Raw genomic sequence first — 26,914 nt, forward strand, 5'->3', positions numbered from 1 at the left:
CTGCTCCAGGTGGGATGTGATGTGTGTGCTGCTCCAGGTGTGATGTGATGTGTGTGCTGCTCCAGGTGTGATGTGATGTGTGCTGCTCCAGGTGTGATGTGATGTGTGTGCTGCTCCAGGTGTGATGTGATGTGTGCTGCTCCAGGTGTGATGTGTGCTGCTCCAGGTGTGATGTGATGTGTGTGCTGCTCCAGGTGTGATGTGTGCTGCTCCAGGTGTGATGTGTGCTGCTTATGGGCTGAGGCATTAGCAATAGGCTAAGCAGCCCTGTGAGAGTTAATTCTCAAGGCCAGTGTCCAGATGATTGTTCTGTGGATATGTCAGGGCTGGGACCTTTACTAGGAGATACAAATGCTATTGGACTGCTTTGAGCAGAGAAATGATGCTAGTTGACATATTGTTTTAAAGTCACTCTTAAAAAATGGATTTGAGCAGACATATTACACAAGGAGATATAGAAATGACCAATAAGTGTATGAAAACATGTCAAAACCATTGGCTATCAAGGAGAGTTAAACTCTAGAGCAGGAGCATTTCATACTTGACAGAATTACCAAAACGGAAGAAACATTCACAATAGAATTCTAGCTGACAGTAACAAAATGTATAATAATCAAACAGAATCTGGGTTAAATCTAGTGTGTGTGTGTGTGTTTGTGTGTATGTGTGTGTATGAGTGTGTGTGTATGTGTGTGTGTGTGTGTGTGTGTGTGTGTGTGTGTGTGTGTGTGTGTGTATGTGGTTTGCTTTGAGTACATATTGGCATCTAACCTGCTACTTCTGTTGGTTCTCCTGAAAACAGTCTAAAGCCATTGTATTATTATTATTATTATTATTACTTGTAAGTTCCAAACAAAACGTTTTACTATTCTGGAAGAAATTAAGTATTCTGGTTTTAGGATTTAATTCACATAATTTAATGCCAGGCTTTTGCCTCATGTCAGCTTGTAAGTAGAAGTATTAAAACGAAGTGCTGCGTTTAACCATTTTTCTTTTATAACAGTTTTTAATGATCAGGTCTGACTGGCCATATGCTACTGTTTTCATTGAGTTCATCTATATACATCAAATAATATTGACATTATCAATGTTTTCTAGGACATTTTCAGTCTGCCAGAAGAATGAAATGAATTTATAAACAGTAGATACCATGCCCAAGACAAAGGCTGGGCTGCTGCACACCAACTGTTATGCATATCCAAGTGCATATCTTCCAGTGAAGAGCAATTGACCACAGCAAAACAGGACTGTGTTTTTAAGTGTCATAACAGAAAATGTAAGCAGCCATATTTCCTGTCAGGACGGCTTATAAGAGAGAGGGATTATGTAATATAAAAGGAATATGTTAGCTTAAACAAGAAAGGAGAAAATCACTTGGATCATGTTCATCAGCTCTTAAGAGATTCTAAAATAGTCATGGTGTTTTTAAAACCACAGCTTCCCACCAGGTTTTAACAAGCTTGTCTCAAGCTATTAAAGCGATATCTTCAAGGCGTATTTTGAGACATTATCGGTGTCGGGAATTCCTGGGGAGCTTGCTAGAAAAGTAAGTTTGAGGACTATGCCCCAGACTTCCAAATACCATCCATAGGAGTGGAGCCTAGGGACCTCTGTCCCAAGTAGTAGAAAAGTCTTGAACTAGAAGAGTAAAGGCTGGCCCAGAAGAGACGTATGTTGAAGTAGGCATCCCAAGAGAAGGTAGAATTAACTGGAATCAATATTGGCTGATGAATGTTCTGCCTTAGGCTGACACTCTAGGTGGGAATCTGACAAACAATAATGTCAAGAGGGACAGGATTAAGCTGGATTGTGGAGAAAAGGAGCCTCTCTCACTTAATGTGAGCGTGAGCTGGCACAGAGTTTGAGAGCAAGTTGCACAGTGCAAGCCAAAGAGTTCAAAGTGCTGTGTACCTAGGATCAAAGTACGATTCAAGATGGAGCAGGAGGAGTAAGCCAAGGAGGCAACAATTTCAGGCAGTGGTTGTGAAACAAACAAACAAAAAAATACCATGTAAGAACCCATAGCCAGAATCTAAAGTTGAATATGGACATAAACTACTTATCTGGAAAGAACCGATGACTTATCTACTATAGCTGCCAATTTCTAACCTTAAGGAATCTAATTTTGTTAATAAATGAAGTAATTATACCTTGTCCTATCTGAAATCAGAAAGATGTTTGGTGTATTTTGAGTGCCAACTACAAAGATAAGCAACAGAACTGCATAGTTAAGTGAGACCGTGACATCAGACCAAGAAGGTATGAAATAAGCCTTCACAAAAAAATATGTGTTTAATGAAAACTATCTTAATTATCTGCAGAAAAGGGTCATGTACTACAGATTGAATGGCAGAGCAACTAGCCCAGACAGTGGCACAGTCAGAGAGTAAAGACAGACATGGGCAGAGGAAACTGCAAGGGGATTGCAAGCCACAGCAACTTTGGTGATGATCTAAAGGTAGCTAAGAGGCTGGGGGCAGCCATGGTGTTCTACACTAATAGAGCAGCAAGTGCCAGTAGCAGCCTGGGTTGAGGTGAACATGGGTTACCTAGGGTGACCTAGATGTAGGAACTAAGGGAAAATAGCAGAAGATGTATACAGTAAAGGTATAAAACCTACTGCATTCTGTTGACATATAACAGCATCAACATTGTGTTAAGAAAATAATGAACATTTTAAGCCAATCCATAACATGATGGTTACTCTAACAGTGGTACCCTGGTGGGAGGTGAAAAGGGACTTCCTTACAAGCATTTTATAATAGCTGGTGAAAAGGAGGCAGATGACTTGGGCAAGGTTAACATAGCAGCAAAGAAACAATGCAAAACTATATTTGCTAAATATAAAGCAATATTCTAGTGGCCATTGAGGAAGAAGAAATGTAAACTCTGTCACAAAGAGATCAGATGGGTAGAGACTTGTATCCTTAACTAAGGTAAGGAAGATGAGGAAGGGGTGCGGGGGTGGGGGTGGGGGTGGGGGGGAAGGTCACATTTTGGAGCAAAGGCATTTTCACATGTGGACTGTCTGTGTTGCAGACATCATTAGTTACTCTGATCCAAATGGGAAGCACCATAAGTTGATCAGTTGGAAATTTGAATTCATTTGACACGCCAGATCAAACTATTGGACTGGTTGAAAATTTCTGGAGAAGAAATAAAGAGAGGTTTCTTTCCCTTAGGTCTTTCAGTGTTTCAGTAAAACACATAGAATGGAAGTGGCTGAGAAGAAAGAGGCAAAGATGGAGGGTTTCCAAAAGCCAGGTGAAGAGACATTCCAGGAAGGGGCTGGTAACTCTGTGAGACAGCTACCAACAGGCAGAAGGAAGGACTGGGCCAGATCCATCTCTATCCTTTATTACTTTGCCTAAATGATTTTTTTAAACCATCTCCACTTAACATGTCTCACATTACAAAACCTCTTCTTGTTTGTTTGCTTGTTTGGTTCTTTGTTTTAGAGACAGGGTCTCTGTCAAACCTTAGCTTGCCAGGGACTCAGTATGTATACTAGGCTGGCCAGACTCACAGAGATGAGCCAGACCTTGCCTCCTGGGTTTTAGGATTAAAGGCGTGTACCTCCATGCCTGCCCTCAGTGTCATTTCTGAACATATCCTGTGTCTTCCTCATAAAACCTGCTTCTTCAAAGAATTGCTTTCATCTTTAAGGCTAGAGAGAAAAAGAAAAAAACAATGTGTAATTCTACATCCAGCAAACATCTCTCAGAAAGGCAGTCTAACTGAATGCATTGGTCAGGCAAACAAAAGCCAAACAAATGCTCTGTCCACAGACATGCCCTGGGCTAATGCCAAGGATGCAAATGAAACCAGTACTTGTGGGAACCCATCTCCCATGCATCCTCTGTCCCACTCAGGAGCTGAAAAGCAGTATGAGCATCATCAGTACACGTTTCATTCTGACTTATTTTATAATTACATAATTTTATAAATGAACATCAATAAATTAAATGTATGTGTAAGGTTTTTATGTGGTTGGAACATTGCTGCAGATAGACATGTCCTTGTATTTCTACATATGGCCCTGCTAGTGAAAAATATTATTTTATGAGTCATTCATTAAAATCTATACAACAAGAAGACTCAGGAATATCTGCGAGTTCACCAACTACTGGACAAATAGCCACTGTAAACGCTGCCTCCTGTGAGCTTTGTGCTGCCTGTGTGCCATGAAGACAAGGGCTTTGAGGTCCCAGAAGCTAACAAGTTAGGGTGCTCTCTGTCTAGTTTATATCTATCTATCTATCTATCTATCTATCTATCTATCTATCTATCTATCTATCTATTTATTTATTTTTATATACTGTTATCTCAAATGTCATTTGGTAGGCACTTATGCATCTTGGATGTTGACAGCTTGTAAGAGTACAATGTGGTATTAAGGCTCAGGGTGTAAGAAACAGAAACTATTCCTTCCACCATTACATAGACTGACTTTCCAACAAACCTCTGACCTAATAAACAAGTGGGACAGGGGGAAAAAAGTACATTTTAAAACAAGGATAAAAATTGCTCTTTAATTTCCACTTAAAAATACCTTCAATTTTAAAGCATCTGTGTGAAATTACAAAAGTGTTAAAAACACTTAACAGGCTTGCTAACCGAGGAGGCTTCCCCAAGGTGGATGGGAGCACGTGAGAACTCTGTTACCAAGAATCCAAAAATAGGCCTGTCCTGGGAACAACAGCCTGGAAAGAGCCATGGCAGGGGTTCCCTAGAGCTGGCTATCATCTCCATTACAGATTCCCTACCCCAATATTTACAACCAGAAAACTAGGAGCCAGGCACCAAGAACTGTCCTGGAGAAAAAGTGGGCTAGGCTTGCTACCATCAGCAACAGGTAGCCAGGAGCTGTGGTAGGATGATCCTAGATGGGATTCTACAACAGAAGAGAGTTCAAGGGTGTCAAGGGTCCATAGAGGTTGTTGAGTCAGATAAAGGCAAAAATGGCAAATATGGTTTTCCCTGTAGTAGAAATTATATTTTAGTAGAACAGTTAGTAAATCACTATGATTGCACAAGTACGTCACTTAGTTACAATTTTGGTAGAGCATCAAATATAAAGCTGATCTATGGTGACCTACAGGAGGGGGACATTATAATTTTAAGGGTGACAGTAAAGAAAACACAGCCTAAAAGACAAAGCTGCCTGCCAAGAAGATATTTGATAAATACTTTCCTGGCAAAGGGTACATGATTTTTAAAATTAGGAATCTTCCCAATGTGATCAAAATATAGTAATATCAGACAAAAAGAGACTAAGATGAGGTTGGGGAGTTGGTTAGGGGCCAACAGGAGAGAGTATGCCCTATTGAAGACTTAAAATATTTATTAGAGTGGAAAAACACTGGATATTTTCTATCAGTAAGTAATAAGATAACATCTACATTTTTAAAAACCGTTTTTCAGTACGGACAGCAGAGTGGATATGGAAACTTCCATTAGTCTGTTTCAATGGTGTAAGCAAGAGATAATGATGGCTTTATCTCAGTTATTGACAACAAAGATGGGAGTCAGTAGATGGATTCAGAATATAATTAAGGAGTAAAAATGTTGGCTGTCAGCATAAGGTTCACACAACAGCAGATACAGTGGGAGGGGATCATTCATTAAGATGGGAGACATTAGGGGACACGCAGGTTTGAAGAATTGTGAATTACCTTATAACGGTATAAGCTTATGAAGTATTCAAGAGAAAATACAAAGCTGATATATCTGTAGTGCAGAACAGACTTCCTGGCTGGTAGCAGTTTGATCTTATTAGCATGTGTGTGATCTTTTGATATATCTTTTGGTATAAAAGATGGCATATGAGGATTTTTCAATGAGTGGATAGTTGTACTATGTCTTAGTATAGGAAGGGCAGGCAATAAAGAAAGGCAAGTCAGAAATTGCCTGCTTTAAAGAAGCCCAAGCATAAATGTCAAGAATATAAGTGGTCTGATAGCTGTGGAGTTCAGAAAGAACATTTGGCCTAGAGATATATTTAATCAATCACTAACACAATATTTCACATATTATACATAATATTTTAACATGCATCAACAAATATATTAATTAACATGATCTTGTTATACTAGAAGGTAGATCCAGGGGAGAAGATAGAGTGAGAAGTCAAGGGAAATCAAAGGAGTTAAAAGAATGGTGCACAGAGGAGGAAAAGAGGGAAAGAAGGAAGTGGTCAGGGAGAAGGAAGAGGAACATGGAATGGGGAGGAGTCTTCTGAAAGCAAGATCTAGAAGAGACATAAAGTAGGTCAAACAGAAGAAGATCAGATGTGAAAGGCCTGGGAAGCAAAGCAGTAATGAGGAGTCGGCTGTGTCCAGATTCCAATGCACAGGTCTTACAGAGTTATGGAGTAGATAGATTACAGTGTGAGGAAAGTTGAGATAGTCCTGTGTAGATTGCCATCCTCCATAACTGCATCTTCTACCTTTTGGATTTTCTTAGGGTTAGAAATGAGATATTTTAAAGAATTTCTTCTGGGTCCCCTACATAGAATCAGAATACCAAGTCATGCCACCCCCATCTCAGAAGTGCCTTTGGCTTCTGCCTTGGTTTGCTTTCTAATGTTATGATAAAACATTATGAACAAAAGCAACTTGGTGAGGGAAGTGTGTACTTCAGCTTATGCCTGTAGCCCATCATGAAAGGAAGTCAGGGCAGGAACTCAAGGTAGGAACCCGCAGACAAGAACTGAAGCAGAGGCCATGGAGGACCACTGACTACTAACATGCCCCCCGTGGCTAGCTCATTCTGCTCTCTGAAACAACCAAGGACCACCTGCCTGATGGTGGAACCACTCAGTTCTCACAGTTGGTGGGGCTCTTTCATGTTCCTTGTTAATCAACAAAATGCTATACAAACTTGCCTCCAGACCAATCTTATAGAGGTGTAGTATAAGTTGAAATTTCTTTGTCCTAGACAAAAACAGAGAAAAGAAGGCTAACACAACTGTCCCCTGGTCAACTTGACGCACAAATATATCATTATTAAATCATGACCGTTTCTTTTTTGTATGAGCACCAAAATTTCATGTTAATATCACAATATGAAAACATAGGCCGACTTTTAAAAGTTCCCCAATCTCTCAAAATGTCAACAATTAGAAGTGAGTCTTTTTAGAAAATTCAGTATCTCTTTAAAAGTTCAAAGTCTCCTGTGGGCCCCTATACAATCCAAAATAAGTTAAGTATTTTCTCATTCCAAGAGGGAAGAACCAGTGTGGAGTCTTAATCAAGCCGAGGCAAAAGCAAACCCCAACAGTGTAAATTAAATCCTGTAGCTCATGGTGCCCATCAGGGACCCGCTCCTAATCTTCTGGACTCTCAATGGGCTTCTGCAGCTCCATCTCTTGAGCCTGGCTACTCATAGCACACACAGCTCACCTCTTAGGCCCAAGCCACCTCTACTTAGTAGATGATACTATTACCATCCTTGTTGATTGTCCCAAAGTCCTGGTGTACTCAATGCTGGGAACTCTACAGGCTTCTCCATCACCAGTGGCTTCTTGGCCTCTTTTTATGGATTCAGAACCCTACCATATGGTGCCAAGCCTCAGGCTCTCTCCGTGACCCCATTTTTTCCCCAAGGGTTTCCATGGTGATTGATGCTATACCTTCACCAAAGGCATCTTCTAAGCTCTCATAATGCCAAACCTCAGCTGCCTTCTGACACTCCATCATGGATTCAAAACCCTATACATGGGAGACTTTTACACATTGCCATGTTTAGCTTGCTAGTGTGAGATGCAGCTTTGGGCTCCCTCTGGACTACAACTTCTGTGTGCTGGCCCCAAGGTAACACTCCCAGAAGACTGTACATCAATATTGCTAATCCTGTTAATCACAGCTGAAGACTCATCCCCAGGTAACCAGCATTGATGGTCCTAGTAAAGCAATCCTTTAGTGATACTGGTCTCTTGTTAATCACAACCCAAAATGATTTATTCTCAACTTAACTACAAGAACAGACTTTGAGGAACTCTTAAACTTCTTTTGAAGCTTCCCAAACCAGGCCTCTGTTGTCTATAAGGCTCTCAATGTTTTCTTCCATAGCACAGCACACTAAGCTCTAAGCACGTAACAGCTTCTCTTGTCCAAAGACCAATACCCCCTCCATAATCCTACCCAAAACAGCATGATCAGATCTGTCACAGCAATATCCCACCAATCTCTGTCCTTGTTGACTTTCTATTGCTTTGATAAAACACCATGACCAAAAGCAACTTGGGGAGGAAGGTATTTGTTTCGGCTTACAGCTGTAGCCCATCATAAAAGTCCTGGCAGGAATTTTAAGGCAGAAACCTGGAAGAAGGAACTGAGGCAGAGGCGACAGAGGACCACTGCTTACTATCTCGTTCTTCATGGCTTGTGAAATATGCTGTCTTATGCACCCCAGTGGCAGGATGAACAGTAGGCTGGAACCTTCCTCACCAATCATTAGTCAAGAAGATGGCATTTTATTGTTAATTCCCTGTTTGCCGAAGGTTCTGGCTTATGTGTCTAGTTGACAAACACACCACAGCCCATGCTGATGGCCTCTTTTTGCTTCTTTTGGTCAAAGTTGCCTTTCATATTTAGTTTCATTTTTTCATTGCACTACCAACAGCAAATGTGCTTCATGTTTGCCACTTAGTGGAGCGTTGCCAAGGGAGAGTTTCCTGCCCCTCCTCAGGGCCTTGGAAGATGTCTGTGTTTGATAGTGCTGGAGAAACAGCTGAGCCCTCCCTCAGGTTTTCTTGTTTGGTTGGTTAGATTTACCTTCCTCCACCCCTCTGTAATACGTCCCTCTCCCCGTGTTCTGTGTTCCTCCTCAGTGGCATGAAGAGTTTATTTTGTGAGATGAAGGTCTCTTCTGGTGCACTGTTTCCTGAGTATCCTTCCATGCTTTACAAAGCTGTCCTTCCCAACTGCAGGAAAAGTAATGTCTCTCTGACCTATTCAGCCCCATCCATTGTAGAATATCCCTGAGGTTTAACCTTAGTAGTTTCCTTCTGTCAGGCCTTCTTCCTATGTCCCACTCACAGGCCAGCCTGAGTGAGCCTCTGCCGCTCTTTAAGATGTTATCTTTGAGGTGTATGTGACACGGTATGGCTGGCACCTTGTCTGCTCGCCCAGTATGGGTTTATACCTCTGACATGTCCCTGAAGCTACTGGTCCTTTTTTATTTTCAGGTTACTTTGTTGACTTGCAAGGTCAGCTCCCAAGCAAATTTGAGACAATCAAGACTTCATCATTCATCTTAGTTCTGTTTTCATGGCTATGGTGAGGTGACATCTTTGCATCTTTCTGTGTCTTAAATGAAGGTTTTTATAGCCTCATTTTTATTTATGTAAAATTTTTTATGAGACTAAGCACAGAAAACATATACAATAGTTACTATTCCCTCAAAGCAATCTTTTGCTCTGTGTGTGAAGATGGAAAATGTACTCACATTAGACAGGGACTAGAAGTATAAAAAAGCTGGAGTGGAAAGCACATGTGTTCTTTCATGTGTAGGTCTCCTTTCTCTCCATCACAGACTTCTAACACACACTTGCAAGAATGAAAGGAATCAACATATATTTGAAAGGGCTCCTTTATGACTGCCAGGTCCTTCATCTTTCCATCCTTCTTCTTACTGGAAAAGCAGCTTTTGAAATCTTGAACATCTATCTGGATCTTGCTCTTCCACAAAGCTCTAACAATATACTTTTCCAAGAATCTAGTTTAAGAAAGTCTGAAACTGGTCTTAATCTTGTCCAAAATCTCTTGGTGCATTGTTCTGATAGTCGAGCTTCCTCCTGTGCTGATGGCCAGCACTCACTTATTAGTCAAGGACTCTGGAGGTACCATGCAAGACTTCACTATAGGACTGGATAGATGGCTCAGTGGTTAAAAGCACTGATTGCCCTTTCAGAGGTACTGAGCTTAATTCCCAGCAACCACGTGGTAGCTCACACCCATCTCTAAAGGGCATCTGATGTTGTCTTCTGGTGTGTCTGAAGACAGTGGCAGTATACCCACATATATGAAATAAATAAATAAATAAATCTTAAAAAAAAAGATTTCACTGTAGATAGAGGTTGGGAAGACATTGGTTGAGGTGGCCTTCCTGAGATCCTGGTCACAAACTGTCAGACTCTCTGTGCCTTTCTGCTATATTCCTTCAAGAGGAATCTATAATCCACATTCTCTGCCTGGCTTTTTTAAAGCCATACTGCCAATTTAAATTGTTGTTAAGTATTTTAGGTTGTTACCTTATAATAATTCTTTTCAACCATAGGAAAATATGCATTTGAGGATGATTAAAAATATCCTGTGCTGTCTTAGTTACATTTTTCATTGCTGTGAAGAGACACCATGACCATGGCAACTCTTACAAAGAAAAACAGTTAGGACTGGTTTAGAGTTCAGAGGTTTAGTCCATTGTCATCATTGCAGAAGGCATGGCAGAATGCAGGCAGACATATCTGAGAGTTCTACATCTGGATAGGGAAACAACAGGAAAAGAATGAGTGAGACACTGGGCCTGGCTTGAAAATCTGATGCCTCAAAACCTTCTCCCAGTGATACACTTCCTCCAACAAGACCATACCAACTCCAATAAGGCCACATCTATAAGCCTATGGAGAGTATTTTCATTCAGAGCATAACATATGCATATAAGGGCATTTAACAGCATTTTCAATGTCTTAACATTATTATGAAGGAGGAAATGTAATGGGTGGTTTAAAACATATTTCTATGAATTTGACACAATAATGGGACCTTGGTGATTAGCTATCATTGACATTTACCTGCACAGCCTTTGACAGTTTGACATTGTTACCTAGAGGTGTCAACAAAGTGAAAGTGCAGCCTTTTATTTGGGGTACACATTAACTGAATATCCCTTGATGTTCAGGGATGGGACAGCTTTCCAGAAGAAAGTTTACAGTACTTACCCTAATTTTAGTACTTGTTCTAATTTTTGGAGTAAGAGGGAAATACATTACATTCTAGCACCAGTCTAAGTTTCCTTTCTTCCTCCCTCCCACCTGTGGCCCAAATGGAGTCGATCCTGGGGTTTTACAGTGCTAAACCCGTCCTCCATCATAGACCAAATCCACAGTCCACTTGAAGCCCATGCTAGCTGTGGAAGAGAAAGTTCTGCTTCAAAGTCTCACCAATGGAGTCCAGATCAGTTTTCTTTTGCCTGCGTTCCCTAAGTTGGTTGGTTCCCTTTGTACCTTTCCTTTGGGTTATTGATCAGTCTTTGTCATTCTTTAGTAGACCACTTCATGGTGTCCTTGAGCAACAGCGTTGGGTGTGACATTTCCATGCAAAGGGAACCACCAAAACCATATGCTATCCTCAAAAATTAGGACTTCCCTACTTGACACCAACTACCTATACTTAATAGAAATATGTATTTCATCAATGCATCACTTTATCACAAGAGCCCATCACCTGCTCTGTAGAACTAAGTTATTAGGTTTTATTTTCCAAGATACTTTAAAGGCTGCCTTTTTGATTCTGTGTAACAAGCACCTGTGATAAAATCTTTCTTTAGGAAATTACTGTTGCTTGAATCAATATAACTCTCCCCATAAAAAAGCAAAGTTGATTTCCTGTCCAATAGCTTCATAAGGCCAAATATGTTTACAAAAAGAACTTCCTGATACATTAATATCCTGCCACAGGACGTAGGTTTGGGCAGAGAACAAAAAAAAAATGATGCAAAACTTATATATCAAAAGCTGCTTAAACAAAATTGCTTTATTAAATATCTTCAGTCTACAAGAAAAGGAAGTGTGTGAAAAACTTTGCCTAAATATAGTTTGAAATTACTGTATTTAGAGAGGAAATTTTGCATTCCAAATTGGTTTTAAATATTTTTATATAAAGAAAATCAGTGTTAACTGTGTCGCTTGTAGCCTTCGTGACTGGGGCAGAGCGTGAGGGATTTGTGTATACACTGATGTGAGCTGAATAAACTTAATAAAATCTTCACAGTGTTTGTATAAATATGTACATCTTCTTATAAGCCCACAGCATATTTTTATATGCTAGAATAATAATGTAATTATGTTGAGCAATGCTTGCCAGAGGATGGTGTTAAATTTAAGGCTACAGTTCTCTTACCAGTTTTAGGTCAAATTTATCTATTTATTACTAGCATCTAGTAAGTAGTGTGTTAAAATCTCTTGCTTTTAACTCTATCTATATGTTCATGGTCAAATCTTCTTTTCGTAGTTTTCTACTTAAAGACCGTTTTATCTGATTCAAGTATAACTCTCTTTGCTCTATTTTGACTTAGCAGAACCTTTTCCCTTACCTTCTGCTCATCTGTGTGTTATTCATTAATGAATTGCCCTTTCCATCCCATCTTTATAATCGTTCAGCCACTCTATCTTTTTGGTTAAGAGAACTTAATACATTGCCATAGATTGCCAGTGCCGAACATCACTATTATCTTCTCATTGCTCCATTTAACCACTTCTTCATTTCTTGATCTCTCTGTGATCTGATCAATTCTCAGACAAACTCTGATCTTTATTTTCCTGCTTCTGCATTAAAGGTTTGACTTTGTGCTCACATCTTATAATGGTCCATTTTAAGCTAACATTGCTTAGTTTGATCCTATACAAAACCTCTTATTCCTCATCATCTATTTTAATGGTTGATGTTTACAGTGTATATCTTCCACACTGAATATTCACCCATAAGGTATGGTAGCTGTCAGGGTTTTGGTACTTTTGTCTTTTAACTTGTATCCTAGAGTACGATTCATCTGATGCTGTTGTGGTATGGAAGGCTCTGGACTTGGTTCCTTATACCCTCTCTGCTGTAAGATTAATCCCTTCACACAGTTTCATGTTACTAGATCCCTTGAGTTTCAGCGCCAGGAACCAGCCCCACTGAGGATTCCTTTGGATTTTGTTTGTACGGGGATGGCTTTATTTCCTCTACCTTTCTTTTGAACAGTTTTGCTACAAATGGAGATCCCAGCTGGACGTGTTTGTCAGTTCTGTAAAGTAGCTCATTAGCCGCTGGCCCACAAAGTTTCTTCTGAGAAATCTATTGGCAGTCTTAAGGAAGATATTTTGTAGGTGAAGAAATCCTGTTTGCTTTCTTTTTTCAAAGTTGTTATTTATTTTTGGCATTTTGACTATACATTGTTTTGTCAGGACTTTTGAGAGTTGAACCATATTGGAGATTTTTAAATATTATGTATATAGATATTCATGTCTTTCTCCATATTCAGGAACCTTTCAGTCATAGTTTCTTTAACGATTTCTGAATGTTTTTCTTTCTCTTCTCCTATAAGTCCTAACATGTGACTTGATTATATTATACAAATCATATACCTTTTATGCTAATTACTTTTAACATTATTCTTCTCTGACTGGTATTTCCAAATACTGGTGGCTTCAAATTAAAATGAATTTTTTTCTCCTTGATCATGTCTAATATCATACTTTGATTAAATTTTTAATTCAGCAGATGTATTCTTCAACTCCAGAATTGTTTTTCATTAAATTTCTTTCTATTGAGTTGTTTATGTCCTCTTAAAATCTCACTTGTCTGTCTGTGCTTCTTGAAGCCACCCGAGTCTCCTTGACGCAATTTCTTTGAAGTCATTTTCAGGCAATCTGTAGATTTCTATCTCCTTGGGGTTTGTGACTAGAAAGTTATGGCGACCCTTTGCTGGCATTATGCCCATGGTTTCTCTCTCTCTTCTGCCTCACTGCCTTATATTGAGCTCTTCACATTTAATGGGGAAAGCAACTCTCGTATTCTACTTTTCAAACGTGTTTTGGGAGCCGAGTGTAATGGTACACACCTTTAACTCCAGCACTAGGGAGGCAGAGGCAGTTGGAGCTCTGCGAGATCCAAGCCAACCTGGTCTACAGAGTGAGTTCCAAGACAACCAGGGCTACATAGGAGACTTTGTCTTGGACAAAACAAAACAAGCAAGTGGTGTTGGTGGTGAAATACTTTCCTTTGCAGATGGCTGTGAGGATGCTCAGCAACTGATTTGCTTCCAACCTAGCAGTATGACTTTAGTCGAGTGCTTTCAGCTGAGGACACCGCTGCGCTATATAAAGGACTGAGCTAAATAAAGGAGGCATCTACTGGCAAAACTTGGAGGTCACAGCAGAGCAGTGTAGGTGGCTGAGGTCTTTCTGATCAAGTCTTTCAGAGTTCTCTTGATCACTTTTGTTTCCCATGGAAATTCATGTTCTCGTGTTCATGCCAGTGCCATGCTTATGGGAATAATATCCAAGAGAGGAATATGGTTCCATGTTGGGGCCGGCCTGCAGCTCTCATGTCCGGGTTCGAGCCTGGAAAGCATCTTGGAACTAGAAGAGAAGAGGGAGCCTAGGCGGGTTGAGAAATAATGGAACCAAGACAACTAGTTTGCTCAAGGTTCACATGTTTAATGGCGAACATGCTTTATAAAGGAGGGGGGAAAGCCCATTCCCACCAATTCATTCTTGGAGCCTGGAACCAGCTGCAGGTGATGACATGTAGGATAGGACGTAGTCTTCGGAATAGATCTGGGGCCTCTCAGCAGGTAGCAGTATGTTAAAGAGGAGCACAGTGGCTGAACAATAGAGTGATCTAGGGAGGAAGGCTCTACCCTAGACAATCTCCTTAGTGGCAGCAAGGTCAAGTTCTGGCTCAGCCTGCTTCAGGCTTGTGGGAGGCTACAGTTCCACTATGGTAGATGTGAGTCTCCTTGGCACTAGTCCCCACTATTGGTAACATGTGACATGTATGCCCATAAAGTGCATGTAGAAATGGGATTCAGAGTGCAGGAAAGCATAGAGCCACTGAAGCATTGACACTGTGGTGTAGAAATGTGTCTGCTGCAGAAATGGCTGTAGTGCCTGTGGAGCTGGAGTACAGAGCATAGGTTCATGTGAGCAACAGTGGCTCTGGAGCCTCCAGTATTGAATTGCTTGCCAGCAGTAATGTTGATGTCTGAAGTATGGCTCATGGAATGTCAGTGGAGCAAGGGTTCCGAGACCAGCTGTGAACACAGTTCATAAACCCAGGGCTTGAAATTCCGTGGCTCAGCAGAGTTAGTTCCACCAGCCTGTAAAGCATGGACACAGAAATAGAGTCATAAAGGTGGTTAAGGAGCATGGTGGCTCTGTAAGACCATAATTCCAAGCTCTGGGACACATGAAGTATTGCGAGGTGTGTAATGGACAACTATGGGTCCTTTTTAGGGATAGGTCCAGAGTGTCTCTTTTTTCATGAATAAATTTCAAACTGCCAGTGGCTGTTGATAAGTACAGCAGCAAAGAGCCATTTCCTGTGAAGAGAGGCCACTGGGAACACTGGCAACCATGACAGTATTTATGCATTGCTGACATTGATGTCCCAGCTTTGTAGGAGTCTCTAGATGTCACAACTGTGCCTTATACCAACTTTTTTCCCCTTTGAGATTGTCCTCTGTTCTTTGCTATAATTCTTGTAGGTTCTTAGTTGGATACCTTGCCATTATTCTTTCTGAATCTCTAATTGTTGTCCCGTAATGGAGGGAGAAAGAAACACATTGCCTACTATTCTGACATCTGATTAATATCATTGCTCACTAGACACTCTTAAGTTATTCATGGTTTAGGCACACCTTTTAAAAGCACAAAAATCCCGAAGTCATTAAGAATATACAGATATTTACAAGGCTTAACAATAGGAGGCACACAATGAGGAGCGTCTTACTTTCCAACATAGGTCTAATTTGTCTAGAACCAAACATTTATTTGGACTCAACAGAATTGAAAATGTTTGAATTTGCTCCCAGAGAAGATTAGTAGGCTATAATTTCCAAGCATTTCCCTGATGTTTCTTTAGAAAGGCAGACTGCTTTGTGCCCAAGGCTGCTCAGTGGCTCTCTGCGGGTAGCATAGGTTTAGACAGCTGCTGACTTGGAGTTACTCATGCATTCACTTAAGAGCATTTAGCCTCCTAAAGGAAAAGCTGCTTCCTTTAGTATAGTATAGTTAGTAAGTGTGGTTAAATAGGGATAATGGTAATTATCTGTAATAGTTTTACAAACTTAAAATACTTTAGATTGTAGTTTTAATTATATTGTAACTAATGGTAGGGGTTGTGGTATCCTGTTTCACATGAATTACAATTAGGTCATTTTTATTAAACCAAGGGAATGATTTGCGTACACTAATATCTGAAAAATGTACGTTAAAATGTTAGGGGAAAGCTACTTTTAATAGAACTAGGAATTATTTTGTGTCTGAACAATGTGCCAAAGTTTTGCGACTTCTGGTGAACCTCTTGTAAGTACTTGGTTTTCTTCTTTCTTGAACTGAAAGTCTTTCATTTATAAAAAGATATTTGTTTTTATTTTATATGTATGGATGTTTTCTCTGGATGTGTATAAGTGTACTGCACTCATGCCCTGTGCTCATGGGGGCCAGAAGGATATGCTGGAACCCCTAGAACTAGAGCTATGCTCAGGAGAGTCTTAAGCTATCATCTGAGGGCTAGGAACCTCTCCTGGGTCCTCTGCAAAAGCAGCAAGAGCTTTTAATTGCTCAGCCAACTCTATAGGCCTGAAACCCCTTATTGGTGGCTGAAGAAATTCTTTTCTATTGTTTTGTTTGGTTGTACTTTAATAGAGCAAATGTGATTTGGAATAATGGTGTTTGTTTTTGCTGTTGTTGTTTTTGTCGTTGTTGTCGTCATTGTCGTCGTTGTTGTTTGATATTTTCCCCCTTCCTGGTTATTATCATTAAAAAGGATATACAAACATAGGAAAGGGACTTCAGCTTAAAAACTTTTAAGAGTTCCTTTCACTTCCCCTTACCCTCACTTATTAAAAGTTATTATCATAGAAAATATTTAGGTTTATAAACTGTCTATAAAAGGTTTCCTCTGAGTACGGAGTACAATCTTGCATCCTACCATCCTTTAATCTCTTCATAAGTAACTATATCTGGAATTTAATTTTTATATGGCAATGTAACTTTTCTTTGTGATTTCTACTTGCCTGTGTCTGTCTCTAGAAACATCCAGTATCATCATACGCCATGTAAATTGACCATTTTTATCTGTGACCATGAGTTTTTAATTGATAAAATGGAAATAGATGCTGTTTAGCTGACCAATACTTTTCTTCTGATCAGAATAGTATTGCTATTAGTAAGGAAGTATTGCTTCAGATTTGGGCATAATATGTATGCTACATATCAGCAGTGTGCACTCAGCTATTTGTCATTCTGTCAGGATGCTGACAGGGGGGTCTTATGGTCATGGCTTTCCTGCATTTCAGGCCTTCACCCTCCACCCTTTTCTTGTCCATTCTCATCTGTGAAATATTTCACTAATTTCCACAAGCTGAATAGCCCAGATCGTTTACCAACCTAACTAATGAGATCTATCCCCATTCTCAATTTGTCCACAGGAAATGTGTGTGTTTAAGTCATTGCCATATAGTTTTGCTTTGTGGTTTAACCCTTCTGGTTACATCTAACAGTATAGTCCCAGTTCACAATAGTTTTCTGCTACCAATATATTTGTATTTTACACCTTTATTTGATTTCTGAGTGCACCAGAGATGAGGGAACAAAGACAAGTTACAAGTTAAAACATTTTCTATAGCTCTTCCCAACTTATAACCTGCTGAGAACTACTTATTCTGAAGTTTAAGCACATTCATGTTCTCCTCATCCACATGTCGCCAGATATGCCTCATGCCCACATCACCTGTGATGGACTCTAAATAGAAATGAACTAAACATGCATGCCCTTTGCATCTGGTTGTTGTAGTCTATATTCTTCTCTCCACAAAAATTTAATTGTGTTCTTCTCTTTAAGCTTTAAATACCTGTTTCTCTGCAGAATATCACCATATAACTAAATATAAAGGTCCTGTTTATCCAGGATTTTAACCTTTGTGTTTTACAAAGAATATCTTTATAAATCAGATTTTCTATAGTTTTGTCTTATTTCAAGATTCATTCTTATACCATCATTCTGTCCACAATGTCCCAAATTCTCATAGTGTCTATATGTCCACTGTCACACAGTCTCATGGCATCAATATGTCTATATTGTCTGTCTCATATTCTCATACCAGTGATATTTTCATGCCATCCTACATTTTCATAGGATTAATTTACACAAGGTTCCACATTCTAATATCATTGATATTTCCACTGTGTCCCATATTCTTATACCAGCAATACATCCATGATGTCCCACTTACTTATAGCATCAATATATCCACAATGTCCTACTTCTGATAGCATTGATGTAACTATAGTGTCCCATGTTCTCATACAATCAATATGCTCATGGTGTTTTATGATCTCCTACCATCGACACTTGGTTTTCTCGAGCTCACTATGGCATCCTGCTATCTTTCATGACCACATAATATTCCTCCCCTCTAGAAATGCCTTTTCCTGAAAGAAAAGGTGTTACACGGAAACTGTGTTAAGTGGCATAAGGTAATGACAATATTTAAATTTCCTAGTGACTCTGTGAGATTAATAAAAATGTACAGATGAAACAATGGAAGGTGTTTTCAGGACCATCAGTGCAATTTTTTGTGACTGTGCTCTGTGCTCTTATCTAATTCTCACCCAAATTATGATAAACACACATTTGCTCTCACTGTGCATGACTGATGTTCAAGAAGGGTGAATGTCACTGCAGGGTCTTATTGTTAAGAGCCTGATACACAGTGCATCATTACAACCTGTGTTAATCTGTTACACCAATCATTTTCTTTAAGTATCACCCCCATAAAGGATTCATTTCTGAGTGTTCTCCTTAGGATAGGTAGCCATGCTAATATTTCCACCATAATGCCTGAAATATTGGAATACAGTTAAGAGGAATTTGCATGTGTCTAGCGTGTACTTAGCACATAGGCTAAGTTTCTGTGTTCTAGAATGTACTGTGATATTGGTAAAACAAATAGAAGAACTGTTTTCAATTGCAGGATGCACAATATCCTCCATATAGTTCTTGCCCCTTGTCTTATAAACAATGAGTTCTTCCTCCAATATATTATATTATTATTAATTATTTGACTATTTCTGGGTTATTCAAAAAACACCATACATTGTTCAAAATCATAGGAGTTAAGATTAGTTATACATCTTAATACATATCACAGATTTGACAATCTAACACGTGCCTTGGTTTATTCCCAATTTTTAAATTTATTTTGTTGTCCTTTGCAGAATTTATTCTACATTGTGCAGGTATAGTAAATTCAAAATGTGGGAAAGTCCTTTGATCTGCCAGGAGATCAAATTACCCGAAATGACCATGTGTCTTTTCCATCCTTCTGGAATGATTGGTTAAGTGTCATCTCCACCCTCCTCAAGGAATAGCCAGACATCAGGAGAAGGGACACTGGGTCTTTATTACAGCCTCAAGCTTTGTTTTACCCTGGGAGTGTTGTAGTCCCCTCTCTGCACTCACTTTCATTCAGGACTTATTGAAGCCTTCTGAATTCTTTGGGATTTACTGTCATCATTGTTTGTCTTCTATATCATTGTCCTATTTTTTTGATGGCTCCTAATTCTTTGTTCATTCTAGATCAAATATTTGACTCCCTGCCCATGTCTCTTGTGCATGTATCCACCTCTGTGTGTGTGTGTGTGTGTGTGTGTGTGTGTGTGTGTGTGCATGTGCTCGCGCATGTGTTTGTTCTTTCCATTTTCAGATAACTGGCATATGTAATTCATTTTAGATAGATGTCGTGCATAATTTTTATGGAAAAAGACATGGGAATTCTTCTCACTCTATTTAGAAAGACCAAACTAAAACTCTTAGACACACATTATTGAATCATGTCATTTATAGTTATTGAACATTACATCATGAACTTAAATTCTCCTCATAGCCTCATACCCAGTACATTCCAAAACCATCTTTTTTCTTTTTTATTTATGTATCTATTTACTTTAACTTAAAGAACAATGGTTTCTTTGTTTTATTTTATTGGTATGGGTGTTCTGTGTGCGTGCATCCCTGTTTACTGTGTGTTTACATGATGCAGTCAGAGGCCAGAAGGTGCGGGATTTTCTGTAACGGGAGTTACTGATGGTTGTAAGCTGTAATGTGGGTTCTGTGATTTGAACCTAGGTTTTCCAGAAGAGCAGTCAGTGCTCTTAATTCATGAGCCATCTCTCCCTATTCCCAACTTTTGCTATTTTAAATGAGATGATCTTTTATGAGAAATCGTGTCTTTTAGTGGATCTCTAAATTAGATTATTTTTAAAAATCTGAGTTCCTTCAATCCTATATTTGGCATCAAAGGTCATTAATTAGAGAAAGAAAAACATTATAAGAAAAGATCTACCATGTAATTTAGTTAAATTTTGTTAGATTGGTAGTAACATATAAATATAAATAATATAAATATAAGAACTACCCTTGACATAAGAAAATCGCATGAATATAGACTTATTATTACCAAAGTAATTAGATGGTTAGTGTCTTACACTGCCATGCAGTCTGTTCTAGAAGAGTCTCCATCAGTCAAGTGCAGATCTTCCTCATATTAACTTAGAAAAAAAGGACCATTTTTCAACTTATCTCTCCACTGCACCTGTGTCTCCATCAATACCTGTACTGCCTCTAAAAGCTAGAATCTACTGTTGGTTGACTGACTGAAGACCACACAGTCATGGTTCTCTAAAAGGCAATTGCTCTGCACCATCTACAGTGCTGGGTAAGAAAATGGTTGTTCTCACGTTGTAGTTTTTTAGCCCCAAGGCAAGACTGTTTCCCTCTGGATTTATGAGGGAATCAAGTGTGATAGCATATAGGAATATCAATTGCATGTGTGTTTGTGTGCACTCATGTATGTGTGTTTAAAAAGGCTTTGGGAAGACATGACTTCATAGCTTTCAGTGCCTTCAGGAGCATTATGTTTGTGCCTCCTGTGTAGAAACACCAGACAACTAGTTTTAGTCCTGAGGTATTTGAGTAGTGGATGTTCACTAATTATAGATACACACATTTTCACAAGGACCTCCCACAGTAGTATTTCTGCAAATACTATGATGGCATTTTAAAGTGCTAGGACCTGTTTCTTTCTTTATAGTGAATCTAGGCATAATTAAATGTACATTTTGTTGAACAGCTGGGTTTTTTTCCGGCTACTGTAAACAATGATATGTTCTTTGAAGCTTAAATGCTCAGAGGGGGGAAAAAAAATCTCAGAACATTGACACACCCAGAATAAAAAGTAATTATGGTCTAGAATATTTAATAGAGATAATCACATGATCCGTTGAGATTTCGAATAGAAGGAGCCCTTTCCACATCGCTGAAATGACAAGCTAACTCTTTTAGAATAATTCTTCTAAGAACTGTGACTGAAGGAGGCAGGTAAAAACGCTTCTACTACTTGCTGCCGCGTGTGTGTCTTTTATGTAATTTTGTCTTAATTTTCATTTGTTCTTGTTGATGTCTCTGTGGTGATGGAGAAGGAAACAGCTCTGTGTGTTATACCAATAGTATGGAATACCTAGGTTGATCCTGCACTGAGTTTGCCCTTTCAAACGAACGAAAACAGCAGATTCTGTCGTTTCTGCCCCCAAAGAGTCCAGCTTCGACATTCTGCAGCTTGCAGATGTCATTTCGGCACTGAGAATATCTTCCCTGAGAGGCTGCAGCCGGGCTGGAGACTTCTGCCTATGATTTAGGTTGTAATTTTATTTGTGGAAATAAACCAATCAGGGCTCTCCGATTGTCTTAGGGATGAGGTGATCAATAGCCCATTACTGGGTAGAGCCCAGGCTACAGGAAGTGCATTGAAGACTCCAATGCATGAATTATGCATGCCCTGCTCATTCTTTAGTCCCTGAACAGAATGACAGGGTTTGTGAAGTCGCCTCAGATAGTTTCTTGCATGAAGCGACTGCAGTGAAATGCTTAATATTTTCAGGCACAGAAGCAGCATTGACACCAGCCAGCCAGGTTCGGGAATGTAAATCCACAGCTCACAGTCCAGAATGCTTTATTTGAAAGTATCGCTATGTAGAGATCCAGCTTTGCAGTCTTATAACCTGTTCTTTGCAGAAGGTTGGCTGAAGGATGGGAGCGGCTGTGCCTGCCTCTGAGGTCACAGCATGAGGTCCTTTTAACTTGCCTTCTGCTGCAGAAGAGAAGCCGATTGTGTCATAACTCTCCCTGAGTCTATTCAAAGGGGCAATTTGAAGCAGATATTATAGCAAGATCGGCAGATGATTCAACCCACACGGTGAGTCCACGATTTTTCTCTAGGTTAGGTAATTGCAAAGGAGGATGTGCCCACTTGGGATAACGGTGATGCGGTGCCGATGGTATAGATTTCCTCGTCCAGCCTCACTTATTACTGTGTAAACTGAGAGATGACATTATTTCATATATCAGACGGTATGGATGTGAAGTATTTATTTTTTATGCAATGGCTTTTCGAGAACGTGCAGGAACTTAGATGTGTGTGCCTTGCTTAGATGGGTGCTGGCCGAGTGGGGAGGGGCAGCCTGGGAGTGAGCTGAATCAGTGAGTGGAAGTCACCTCCTACTGGAGAAGTTTTAGCAGGGCTGTGGCTGGGCTTGGGCTCAGCTCAGATTCTTACCTTGATGTCCTCATTTCAAATTTTTCTAAAAGGTGATCAGACCCGAAAATGCAGCAGTATTCAGTCATACCCAAAAAACTGCCTTGCTTTTTTTTTTTCTACTTTTAGCAGATGTAAGTAAAGAGAACGATTTGCAATAGCATGTCCTTGAGGGAAGACCTTGTCAGAAACAGTTTGACTTTTTAAAACCAACAGAGACAGTTTGACTTTTTAAAAATTCATTACTTTATTTATGTACAGCCCAAATGTTGACCCTCCCTCCTGGTATCCCCACCCAGAGTTCTCCACCCCATCCTAACCCCCCCTTCCTCCCCTCCCCCCCGCCCCCTGGCATCCTGACTTTTACCTATGTTCTTCCTTGGCTGCCAAGAACACCGCATTCCAAAATGACAAGAATTATGATAGAATACTGTAAAATTTACTTGGAAATTAGAGTTATTTTTCCTACTGTTTTTAAAAATTAAGCTTATGACAATTGTAGACGTGGCAAACTGAACACAGAGTACTCCATGACCCTATCAGTAAGAGGGTTTTATGAATTAAAACTATTTGCTCAATATGGCAGTTCCTAAGTGCACCTAAATGTTCAGCACACGAATCCCTAAGCTTCATTTTAGGGTATAAAACTAGATCAATAAGTATTCACTGAAAGGCTTAAATTATGAGATTCCTTAAGGATGCTTTTCCAAGTACATTTACATTATTAGTAAATATATATATGCAATATAGTAATTCATAAGTTATAAGACCTATAATATGCATGAAGCATATTTGTTGAGACTAAATTTTAAAAATATGGTCACCATCTATCAGTCACCAAAGTGAAGAAAGCCAACAAGATTGTTTTCTGGTTCAATGGGCTTCATTTTCCTGAAAAACAAAGAAATCCGTAACAGTGAGAAGCTGCCAGGCTATCTGCTTCCCAATCCTTTCCCAGAGCACAGCCTTTCTGCCAGCATTCCTCCATCCCCTGGGCTTGTGTCAGCAGCCTGGTGTGGCACAGACAGCTTACACCTGCTGATGTGTTCAGTCTGTAGGACTAGTCTAGTCAAGTCACACTAGGGAAGTCACAGGTGGAGTTCTCTCTGAGGGAAGGGAAGTACCTGCCTATTGGAGTCTCCTGATGCTGAGCCACAGTATTCAGTTCTCAAATGTCTACTGCCCGAGGTGGTTCTTAGCATCCAAAGGAAAATGGAGAAGACAGGAGGGGGACAGAAACTTAGGGATGCAGTTGCCTAAGGATGAGTAGTAAATACTGAGTGCTGAGAGTGATAACAGTACTGTGTGTTGCATCTGGCTGAGGGATGGATGTGGTAGCCAAACACAAAATACAAAGTATGAAATGGAAATCAATAGAACTGGGATTTTATATGCATCAAGCTTATTAAACACTAGTCTTTCGGAATCCTGAATGTAGTTCCTTAATGTAAAGTTTGATAATACATTTAAAAATTTTTTTGTTAATATTTTAGAGTGAGACATCAGGAGGCATGAACATCTCAAAATGATAGACTCATAAATTTTCCTGTAGGGAGTATGTATGATGTAGATATGAAATGGACCCACTTTGTAACAAATTGAAGTAGAAGAGTGTGCTTTCTCTTCTACTCCCCAACCAGACTCCACGTGTATTGGACCAACAGTGATATATTCTTTTCTCATGGTATCTATGGGAATAACAAGTTTTCTTCTCTCTCTCATTTCCCGATCTGTTCTTGTCAAGCCTATACAACTAAGCCTGATTAGGACAGATGAAAAACAGGTTAGAATAATGCAAAATAGCACACACATATAAAAATAATTCAGCTAAGATTGTGGGTGTTGCAAATCACTTGTGGGAGATTAGGAGACATGGCAATCAATATTTGAAGAGGGATGTTGCTCCAATTTTCACAAACATTAACACATACACAAATTGATTAAATAATAGCTTATTTGCACAGTAAGAAAGCATCCCTTAGGGAATCCCAGGGACTGCCCTGAGCTCCATCCTTGCAAAAGCCACAAAGCTTTCCCTGTATGAACCTTAACAAAGATTGGCAAGGAGAAACTTCACCTCCTTTGTCTCCCATTGTAAAAAATGTCTGAAGTAGTCCCTGAATATACTATATGAAATACTTTTCATATATACTCTTTTTTTAAGTATTTACTTTTTACTACACCTTAATTATGTGTAACTGTGCGTATGATGTGTTTGTGTGTGTGTGTGAGTGTGTGTTCCCAGAAGGCAGAAGTAAGCATCGACTGCTAGAGCTGGTATTACTTATGGCTGAATGTGAGTCACTGGATTCCATGCCAGCAACTGAACTTGGTTCCAGTGGAATAGACGCAAAGGATCTTAACTGTGATGCCGTCTCTCCAGTCCCCAGAAATGCTCTTTGAAATTGACTGAGGTGTGTGGTGCTGTCTGCCATTAATCCCCACACAGAGGCATGTGGATCTCTGTGAGTTTCAGGCTACATAGAGAGATCCTATCTCACAAAAACAAAACAAACAAACAAACAAAAAACCAAAAACAGTCAAATAAAAAAAGAACTGACTGGAGGTTCAGTCTTATAAAAACAGCTTAGTGTCTGTTTCACCAACTGACCCTCTTTTTCACTCCACTTTATTTTAATTTCTCAATACATTTCCTCTCAAGGGCAAACTAGTGTGGTACGTGTATATTTAAGGATCTAATGTGGTTTCTGACCCTGTATAAGTATGAGAAGATGGACTTGATGTTCAATGGGATCAAATAAACAAAAACTTGAGGGCGGAAGTACAATATACTGTCAGCCAAAAGTATTTGGCAAAAGTCATAGAAGAACTGAAGACACAAGTATTGCCAGTTTTAAAGTGGATCCTGGTAGTAGAATATTCATGAGAAGTATCAATGAAAAGGTTCCAAACATCTGCTCTGAAGTCAATCATGAAACAGAGGACAGAGATGGTAGAGTTGGGCAGAAAGGTGATGGGGAAGGCTACCAAACCTTCCCTGCCAGAGTAATGTGTACGGCTCAATGCTGAACATGCTTAGCATCACAGACATTGATAGTCTCACTGGAAACATTTGCAGCCAAAGAATCTTGTGATCCATATCACATAACTCTCCAATTTTCTTTCTATGGTCATCGCTCATTTATTCTCTATGTTCTGAATATTTGACCTTGCTAGGGAACGAATTGAACTCGTTTTTCAAGTGTACATCACCAACTCAGAACCCACACTATAACAGTCTTGCTATTCTGGCCCATACTTTGGACCACGAATCACTTTCCATCATTGAGAGTGGGTAAAGGAGAAGATACCTACTCCCTGTTTCCCAGAGCCTGTGAAATCAAACCCAATGATCTCTGTTTTTCCCTTGAAAGACACAGAGCCCCTCACCAGCTCTGCCTTCTGATCAGCCTCTTTGCATCTGTGTAAATCCTCCCGGTGTGAGGATAATGAACTGTCTTTTCAATAACCAATGAGTATCATATCATTTATACATCTTCTATCATCTTCAAACCCAAATAGTAAAGTCTGTCAAAAGCAAATGTTAAAACTTCATCTTATAATACATCTTACAATACCAATTAGCATAACTAGAGTAGTAAACACCCACTAATTTAAGTGTTTTATTTGTCAAAATGCCTTTTAAAGATAAATCCAGAGTATGCCTCCTATAAACCTGACCTTAATTAGTGTCAGAGTCACAGTAGATAAAGGGTAAATAAATTTGAATTATGAATAGGCAACAATGTATAATGTTGCCTGAATGTTTTCCTATGACCTATTCAACCTCCAGTAGGCTTCCATCTACTGCAAGAAGTCAACCTCCAATTGACAAGTAAGTGTGTCAACATGGAGGGAAGATTCATGCTTTATGCAATATAACTATCAAAATATTAAAACTAAAATTACCAGTGCTAGCATTGTTTACATAATGTCTCTGATATCTTATGGTAACTGAAGCACATATCCTAATTAAAACTTATTTCTGTAACACTAAGCTCATGGAACTGAACTGGACCGAACCAATGTGAGAATGGACTATTAAAGAGAAGGTTATCTCTAATCATTATATACAGAATTCTGGACAATGAACCTTGCATAATTAACAGATTGGACCACACAGAAAGTAAGGCTCCAAAGAATAGTATTAAAACATTAGTCTTTATGAAGTGGAGTCATTCTATTGTTCAAGACCCTGTCATTGAATACTGTTGGACATGGCTCAGAATTTTATGATGTAGAAGAATTCAAATGCTAAATGTGCATTTGACCTTTTAAGAGGGTGAATAGTAAGTTGTTATTGTGATTGCACTGGCCCTTTAAGAAATGAGTG

General features: G+C 39.4%; 1 protein-coding gene across 4 annotated transcripts in view; it reads left to right on the top strand.

The window, feature by feature from the left end:
* Cntn1 (contactin 1) overlaps positions 1-26,914 on the top strand; it is a 293,714-nt gene that overhangs the window by 88,852 nt on the left and 177,948 nt on the right. For 2 of the 4 annotated variants that reach the window (XM_029469976.1, XM_021183310.2), the window contains exon 1: positions 21,708-22,242. The exons of the other annotated variants lie outside the window; for them this stretch is intronic. The gene's annotated coding sequence lies outside the window, so the exon portion shown is untranslated. Of the gene's footprint in view, positions 1-21,707; positions 22,243-26,914 lie in introns of those variants that run through there. 4 annotated transcript variants of the gene reach the window in all.

The sequence above is a fragment of the Mus caroli genome, chromosome 15 (assembly GCF_900094665.2).
Source record: "Mus caroli chromosome 15, CAROLI_EIJ_v1.1, whole genome shotgun sequence".
Taxonomy (NCBI): Eukaryota; Metazoa; Chordata; class Mammalia; order Rodentia; family Muridae; genus Mus; species Mus caroli.